We start from the raw sequence: 9602 nt of genomic DNA, 5'->3' as shown, positions 1-9602 counted from the left end.
ACTCGGTGTTGGAGGGATAGTACAGCAGCAGGTAGGAGGTATGCCTTGCATACAGCCAATCACTGTTTGATCTCTGGCACCCTACACGGTCTCCCTGAGTCAGTATAGAAATGATTTTTTTTTTATAATTTACTTATTTATTGAATCACTGTGGGAAAAGTTACAAAGCTTTCAGGTTTAGGTCTCAGTCATGCAAATATCAAACACATTTCCCTTTACCAATACTTCTTTTTTACCATGAAGAACCTCAATAAAACCCTACCCCCACCCCTCCCAATGCCTGTGAGGCAGATGAATTCTAGTTAACTCTGTATCTACTTTGATTACATTCATTGTTTCGATAAAAGATGCACCATTATTATTTAGAGTTTACCCCCCCAAAATCAGACATGCTGAAAAAGCATTGTGAAATTATTTGCTTTCTACAGCTGGGTTCAAGAATTAAATGATGTCGCGCGGCCGCAATAGCGGCTGCGTGGTTTTGGATTTCTGCTATTTTACTTATTAACCCTGGAAGGGAGCAGGTATGAGTCGGGGGTGTGGGGGGCGACTAAAATCTCATGGGAAGGAGGGCGTTCCGCTCCGTCCTTTACGCCCTACCGAGGTCACCAGTTGCCCCCAACGAGCGGCTCTCTGGCACAGCCACGACTCCAGAGCACAGAAACCAATCTCTTAATTATCTTACTTTCGGTATAGGAATGATTTTTGAGTGTAGAGACAGGAGTGAACCCTGAGCACTTGCAGGGTATGTTCCTCCCCTGTACCCCCCAAAAACCAAAACAAAACAAAGTTTGATTAACTCCATGAAATGGATGTTCAGAAGAAGAATATCCTTAATATTTATATCAAATATCCTGAAGAATATTCTTAATATCCTTAAGAGTATCAATAAATGGAGGCAAAGACGTTGCTCAGTCTAGGGCCAGGTAGCAGCCTTCTCTCTCATGTGAGAAAATGAAAGAGGCACGCGCACACACGTACACACACACACACACACACACACACACACACACTCACTCACTCACTCACTCATATAGTATTTAATATGCTATAATTTTACAGAGACAAGAACTGAGGAAAATAATACAGGCAACAAGAGCTCCAAAAAAGATCTGTTCTTCTATGTTCAGAATCAAAAAGCAGCCAACAGAGCTAGAAAGAGTTGACAAACTCGACAAATTTTCAGACATGACAACGGTATTCACAAGAACACACCAGGGAAAAAACAACAACAACAACAAGGAAATGATTGTGGAAAAAGTCAAGCAGAGGCCTAGACTTCCATTGTCACGAGGTTTTGTTACAATGCTCTGACATGCCTATCCTGCTGGTATAAACAGAAGCAAGTAGAGAGGGCATTCTGTCTGGCCTCCTGGTAACAAGTTCAGGACACCAGGGCGCTAGTGGAAACTACATAAAGATACTTAATTGAAAATAGGAAAGCGGTAGATAAAAGTAATTATTCAAAAGCTTGATTCTTCTAAAAGATGAATAAGATCAGCACTCTTTTAGCTAGGCTTACAGAAAACTAAGAGAAATGCGTCCCAGGAAATATTTGCTAGAATAAGCAGTTTTTAATATATTTAAAAGTCAGTTTGTAGATAAAAAAAAACATTTTAGAGTGCGCTGGTTATTCTTGGCCTGGAGCGATAGCACAGCAGGTAGGGCGTTTGCCTTGCATGCAGCTGACCAGGGTTCAATTCCTCCGCCCCTCTCTGAAAGCCCAACAAGCTACCCATGATATATTCGATAAGCCAAAAATAGTAACAACAAGACTCACAATTTGTTGTGAGACATTACTGGTGCCTGCTTGAGCAAATCGATGAACAACGGGAGGACAGTGCTACAGTAGTTCAAGATCGATGGGGAAGATTATGAAACAATAGAGTACTTGGGCTTACCCACTAAATAAAGCTGAGTTAGAAATTTTGTGCCACCTATTGCCACTAATTCTAATTCCTGAATTAGCATTCAGAAATCAGGGAGCCCGAGTCAGCTCATTTGGTGTCTCTTATATGGTGGCAGAAATAAACAAACTAATATCTTTCATGATTTATTAAAACAATAGGCAAATGTTGGAGAAAGTTTTCACACTGAAATTGAATATTCAGTGAGGAAACTATTTAGAGTAAAAAATAGGACAGAGGAAATATTGACACTACCAACAGTATCTCTAATGGTATTTCACAGAGGAAACATTATTAAGTACAATTTGATATATATGTCAATATTCTATATGAAATAGTTGTGCTTAACATGTATTTCTATATATGCGTGTATGCTAAGTGAGTTGGAACTTCGATGAATTTGAATCACAAGTATAATTTGAGAGTTCTCAAGTCAGATAGTAAAGGTAAAGGTAAAGGCCCTCCCGTTGATCGTCGATTTGCTCGAGCGGGCCCAGTAACGTCTCCATTGGAGACCTCCTATGAATATGAGTAAAGGTCAGAAAATAAACATGGTAGTACTATTTTTCATTATGTTCAAAGGAAAAGATGCAGCTGTATATACTTCCATGTTTATTGAAGCATTATTTATAATAGTCATGAACTGGAAACAATCTAAAATGTTCATAGATTTGCAATTGGATAAAGAAGATGTAATGATCTGTCTTAAATGAAATCACTTGACTTGATCACTTGACTTCCTGTTAATCATCAATTTGCTCGAGTGGGCGCCAGTAACGTCTCCATTTGTCCCTGTTGTGTGCTAGTGTAGCCCAGTGGCATCTGTTCATTCTAGGAACACGAAGAGCCTCAAACTGATCGTTCAGGATCTAATAAGAAATATGAATTAAAAAACAGCACATTACCTCACTCATTAGGTATGTAGAGAAAGCAAGCAAATGAACCAAATAAAACAAAAATATACTTTTAGATAAACAGACCAGAAATTGGTTACCACTGCCTATCAAAAGGGAAAGGAGAAAGGAGGAGGCTAAATCAAGACAAAGGGAGCAAGCATAATGTAAAATTACATAACGTATATGATTCTTTACTGAATATACTCAAATATCTATATTTCAATTTAATGCTAGTGCAATTTAAAATTGCTTTAAAGACACATATAGAATACCTAAAATTATATCCCATAGTGCAAATATTTCTAGGTCCTATGATAATGCTGATAAAGTTCAGAGGCAAGTCAAGAATAATCTATCTGATAAAATTTATAAGTTGTTATTTTTACACATGTCTAAATACATTGATCTCTATCATTTCTTTGTTCCTGATTCAACACTTGTTATTTAATATGTGTTACCATTTCTTCTATTACTTTATCTCCCCTTGATGAATAGAGGGAAAAGATTATAATTAACAAGATAGAAGCCCGAAAGAAATCATTAATGTTAATTCTGCTCGAAAAGCTAGAGAGAAAATCAATGTTATTATCTTGAGGATGCTAATGTAGCAAATTTATTTTCACTTAAAGATTTTCATGAAAATTTAAATCTTCTAATGAGGTTTTGTGCTGGGGTAAAAAAATTCTTTTAATTTTTTTATTATTTCAAGTTTATTATAGATATAACCAACACTTAAAATTATATCTATTGCATATAACATAACTGATATATGTATACTATGTAAATGGTGAAATATCCTTGACAAAAATTAAATAAATAGGGTTTTCAGTTTAAACTGAATTACTTTTAACTTTTTGTTGTTTTGTTTTGCTTTGTTTCTGCTTGTATGATAACTTTCCATTAAGATTTATTCTTGGTTAAACATTTATCATATAATCCTAAACTCTTATCCATTAAAATTTCTCACATTCAAAACTTATACAAAGATGGTTAGTTTGATATCATGCACTTACTCTAAACTGACATTCTTTAAGTATAGAAATGCTTATCAGGCCTTTCTAAAAATTTAGTACATAAGGAAAGATTCACCTAATCCTGTGCATAGAGTTAAAACATTTGAAAATTAAATTGAAAATTGAGCTACTACTGGTAGTTAGATTTATTTCAGGATTTGCATTCTCTTCGAATGGAATAAGGAATCTATTTCCACTCCTTAGTGACTACCATATTGTTGAAAACTAGATACCCATAGGTAAATGGGAAATATTTAAGTCTACTGAGCTTCTTCATATTAATGAATAAAGGAAGAACAAGACAAATTGATTATGCTTCTTTTTCAGGAAATAGCAATGGGAATTAATAGAAATCCAAGCATGTTTAAAAACAGCAATAGAGAAAAAAGAAGTTCAAGCAATATATTTGCATTATCTATCAGGGATTTGGAATCTGAGATATGTAAGGAAGACAGTATAAAAGGCAGATTAAGTCTACTGCGTAATTATTAACCTTCCATAAAACAAAAATTCTGCCTACTTCACATCAAAACGTATCCTTGTCTTTCTAGAGCAGAATATGTAAGAGAAACATTTTAATTTTAACTTCCCCTCAGTGATAGTGACCCTTCTGCCCTCTCTATTTTATAAATTATTGACAAAGCGTCAGGAAGATTCCAATTGTGCAACTGTTAATTGGCCCCTCTGGTCATTTCTGAACAGCCCTGAAAAGTTCATTGGTTTTAGATAAAGGCTTTACCACAGTTGCAGGCTCAAATATTCAGAGAGTTTGAACAAGTTTATGTGCTTTATTTGCTTTTAAAATACAATATTTTGAGAGCAAATCTTGGAAGAATTATGAGACTTGAATAGTTGCTTCTAAAAAATTGAAAACTTAAATTTGCATTTTATATTAAATTAAATTTGAAAACTTCACTTTAAGAAAACATTGGTTAATTTTAAAATTGGGGAAAATAAATATTGGAATCAACTTAGAAGGGAGAATATTTTAAGTTTAAAATAAGTAAAATATCATCTTTAAGCAATGTCTCAAAATATACTGTAGAAGACTTAAACTGGTATTTTTACATTTTAAATTGTATTATTTCTGTCTACGCTATTGAAAATAGATGCTTGGTTTTTATTTTTTGCTGTGAAACTGAATATAAGATGAAATTGCTTGCAGTTTATATTTTAAATTTTTATATAGTATTTTCTAATCCGTCCTAATATTTTTGGTTGACTAATTATAATGTTAAAACCATTTTTATAATGACTCATCAGCTTTATATTACATTATGAAATGTTTAATGAGCAACCTCTGAAACTGTAAAATTAATACCTCATAATAGACTTTAATCTAAGTTCGAGTAACATTTGAAGAAAAATACATATTATTCAAATATGTGACTAGCATAGAAATGCAATAATCTTCAAGCTTCTTTTCAAACATCTTTGCTATATTTTTAGGTATATTTTAGGGTAATTATTTTTTCCTGTTGTCTATTTTGTAATTTTTATCTTTTAGAGCTGTTAATAACAATAAGGTCTTAGGATCTATATCAAATATTATTTTATAATAGGGAATACCTGATGACTTTCTAGTTATCCCGTGTCAAAGTTATATATACATATATATTTTAATTGGGCTGGAGCGATAGCACAGCAGGTAGGGAGTTTGTCTTACAAATGGCCAACATGGCCGACCAGAGTTCGATTCCTCCGTTCCTCTCGGAGATCCCGGCAAGCTACCGAGAGTATCTTGCCCACACGGCAAAGCCTGGCAAGCTACCTGTAATGAATTTTATATGCCAAACACAGTAACAATTGTCACAATGGAGACGTTACTGGTGCCTGCTCAAGCAAATTGATGAACCACGGGAGGACAGTGACAGTGATATTTTTAATTATATATAATTTATATAACTATATAAATTTTATATGTATGGAAAATCCTTTTTACTATTTTATATTCTTGATGAGTTCTTAGAAAAATGTTTTGCTCTGAACACCCCTTATGCTTCTGTCATCTGACAGGTAGTCCATGCAAACAAAATGGAAAACATAAGTGAAAGTTGGAATGACAAGAAAAAAATTGGAAAAAAAGGACAAATTAAAGTCATAAAATAATTCGGAATTTTTATAAAACTATATTTTTAAATACAAAGAACAGACTTGAGGTATGTAATATTAAGGCCATAGGATATTGGAGAGATGTTTAAACTACATTTCATGGTTTAGTATCACTTAATCACTTAACTTCCCGTTAGTCGTTGATTTGCTCGAGCGGGCGCCAGTAACGTCTCCATTTGTCCCTGTCGCGTGCTAGTGTAGCCCAATGGCATCTGTTCGCTCCGGGAACATGAACGGCCTCAAACCGATCGTTCATGATCTTGACGAAGAAGTCTGACCATCTGGTAGGTGGGCGGCCACGCGGTCTCTTGACATCCCGTGGAATCCAATCAGTAACAGCTCTAGTCCAACGGTCGTCTTTAAATCTCATTACGTGACCAGCCCATCTGATTTTCGACACCTTGGCAAATGAGACAGCGTCCCTGATCCTTGATCGTCGACGGATGTCAGAACTCCGGATTCGTTCTCTCATTTGAGTGAAACGTGATATTCCGAGCATAGCTCTTTCTATTCTTCTTTGGGAGACCTGAATGGCGTTCTCATCTTGTTTGCGTAGGGCCCAGGTCTTTGAGGCATATGTTAATGCAGGAAGAACAGTGGAATCAAAGAGATGTGCCCGGAGCCGGAGGTTCTTCGTCCTCTTAGCTATTTCTTCGACGTTCTTGAAGGCGTTCCAAGCCGCTCTCTTCCTCCTGCGCAGCTCGGGTGCCAGGTCATTTATCATGTTGAGCTCTCGACCTAGGTAGACATAGCTGTTGCATTCAGAGATGGTCGTTCCATTGAGAGCGAATGGGGCGTCAGGAACAAGGCTGTTTCTCATAAACATTGTCTTCGTAAGATTCAGCTGTAGTCCTACCTTTCCACACTCACGGTCAAAGTCGGCCAGCATTTGTGCCGCTTGGCTGATGTTTGGTGTTATTAAAACAATATCATCAGCAAAGCGGAGGTGGTGTAATTGCCGACCATCTATCTTCACTCCCATTCCTTCCCATTCCAGTCGTCGCATGATGTTCTCGAGGGTGGCACTGAAGAGTTTCGGTGAAATGGTATCACCCTGCCGCACCCCTCTCTTGACATCAACGATCACTTCTTTGTAGAATGGTGAGATCCTGGTAGTGAATCCGCAATACAGCTCACGGAGGATCCTGATGTATTGGGCTTGAATGCCCTGATTGGCTAGGGCTTCAGTGACCGCTTCCGTCTCAACAGAATCAAAGGCCTTCTTTAAATCAATGAACATTAAGCAGAGCGGCATCTTGAACTCCCGAGAAACCTCAATGAGCTTGGTTATCGTGTGGATATGGTCGATGGTGCTGAATCCTTTGCGGAACCTGGCTTGCTCACATGGTTATCCTTCATCTAGTGTTCTGCCAATCCTATTCAGGATGAATCGAGTGAACAACTTGGAGATGACAGACAATAGGCAGATCGGGCGATAGTTGCCAATGTCATGGATGTCTCCCTTCTTGAACAGTAGTACGGTCCTGCTGGTTTTCCATTGGGACGGAACCTTGCATTCAGACAGGTAGCGAGTGAAGAGCGGAGCCAGTGTATTGATGAGTACTGACGGCAGGTTCTTCAGGTGTTCAGGTCTGACCTTGTCTGGGCCGGGTGCTTTTTTTTTCTTTACCGACGAAATGGCGTGTCAGATTTCAGAAGGGAGAACGTTGGGAACGACATACCCATCCTGTGGAATTTGGTATGTCGGCAAGTGGACATGGCTATCGAAGAGATTTGAGTAGAAGTCATGGATAATCTTCTCCATTGCCGTTCTGGAGGATGTGATGGATCCATCAGGACGTCGGAGGGCAGTCATCTTGGTCTTATAGTTGGCGAAGGACAGGTGGGCGTTACGAATACTTTTCCCGGCTTCTGCCGCATCTACCAGTACTTCTGCTCTTCTCTCTTTGAGGTCTTCCTTGATCGCATCTCTGCACTGCTTTGCAAGCTCGGACGTAAGCTTGCGGTTGCCTGAGGCATGCGCCAAACCACGCTGGCGAATTAGCTCAAGAGTTTTCGAAGATAGGCGACTTTTTGTGGCTATCTCTCTCTTGGCATTCCTCGCACATTCATGGAGGTGCTGAACCAGTAGATCGTATTCCTCCTCAATGTTGTCAACAATGGCATCGTCCCATGTTGCCGCAATAGTACCAAAGAGTTCCCAGTTGGTGGTCATTCTGGGAGTTCTCTTTTTGAACTTTGCAGCCCTTTCTCCCCGCTCTGTGAAGTAGAATTTTGCACGAAGGAGACGGTGGTCCGATCCCGTTCGAAATTTTGGGACAACAGCGACATCAGTCAGGCAAAACCGTCGATTGAGTATGATGTGGTCTATTTCGTTGTGGAATCGTCCACCGGGAGACTCCCATGTCCATCGTTTAGATTCTGCCTTCTGGAACTGTGAGTTACCATGAATGGTTTTGGTCGACATGATGAACTCAGACAGTCTCTCACCCTGTTCGTTCCATTCTAGGCCATGGGTCCCGATGTGAAGTTCTTCAGCTGATCTTCTTGGTCCTATTTTGGCATTAAAATCACCCACAATGATCTTGTAGAAGGTGTGGTCTTCTTTATAGAACTTCTCTAGCTCCATGTAGAACTTCTCGATTTCTCTTTCATCATAATGAGATGTTGGTGCATAGACAACGAAGATAGAAACTGCAGGCAGTGAGCTACATCTATTCAAATGTAAACGTCCAATTCGGGTTGTTAGGCATTCGAATGAATCAATGCTCTTGGCCAAGTTTGTGTTGACAAGGACACCGACGCCTCCAACACCTCTTTTATCGCATGTTCCGAGGAACAATTCTTCTCCAGTGTCGAAAACGGCATGGTGAGATTCGTGCCTTCTTGTCTCTGTCAGACCAATGATGTCGTACTTGATCGTTCGCGCTTGTACCATCAGGTCCTCGATGGATGCATCTGATGCTAGCGTACGTGCATTGAAAGTACAGACGATCATTTTTGTCTTCCTTCATTCTGGCAGCCTACGTTGGCCTTGAGATTTTGTCGGCCTCTCCTTTCTCATCCTTCTCAGTGCTGCCATGTCGGTGAAGCCTTCAGGGTCAGGTGAATGAGATCAGTTGTAGTTACTGGTTTTGGCATATCGAATACACAGCGGATATCTTGCCAGGCTCTTCCGTGCGGGCGGAATACTCTCGGTAGCTTGCCAGTCTTTCCAAGAGGGATAGAGGCTTTTGGGGCGACCTCTAATCACCCTTGTAGGGTGATTAATTGCTTTGTAACTATTAATAGCTTTGTAAATCAGTCTTTATAACAAAACAATAATTCAACTTACAAAAAACTAAAAAATATAATGCTGTCAGTTAAAAAAAATCCTTGGCTTTGGCAGTAGCCATGGATGAGATTCCCCACCTACAGCCAGTGGGGCGTCAGCTCATTGCCCCATCTCTCATGTTAGGTGTTGAGAACTGGGTCTCAAAAAGAAGTCACTGTGACACCTTGAGTGCTGCCCACAACCTCTGACCTCTGCCCCTTCTGCTGTCCACAAGATGCCTAGAGTTCCTGTCGGTTAGGGAGTGAGGGTCAGCTTTTGCCATTTCAATCAAGTTGTTGATCAAATAAAAAAAATCAGATATTGTTGACACAATAGGTTGTAATAAAGGAGTGAAACTGTTTTCTGCCAAGAAAAGAAAAGAAGACATACATTTTACAAA

The 9602-nt window shown here is 38.9% G+C and overlaps 1 non-coding gene across 1 annotated transcript; it reads left to right on the top strand.

Moving 5' to 3' along the window:
• The first annotated feature begins 9246 nt into the window (after positions 1-9246).
• Positions 9247-9372, top strand: LOC130017376 (small nucleolar RNA ACA64). The gene has a single exon (XR_008791394.1). It is a non-coding gene; the product is annotated as a small nucleolar RNA ACA64 (small nucleolar RNA).
• Positions 9373-9602: the final 230 nt, after the last annotated feature.

The sequence above is a fragment of the Sorex fumeus genome, unplaced genomic scaffold (assembly GCF_029834395.1).
Source record: "Sorex fumeus unplaced genomic scaffold, SorFum_2.1 ptg000007l, whole genome shotgun sequence".
In the NCBI taxonomy this organism is placed as follows: domain Eukaryota; kingdom Metazoa; phylum Chordata; class Mammalia; order Eulipotyphla; family Soricidae; genus Sorex; species Sorex fumeus.
Note: the sequence above shows the minus strand (reverse complement) of the source record. Positions and strands in the feature narration are given on the sequence as shown.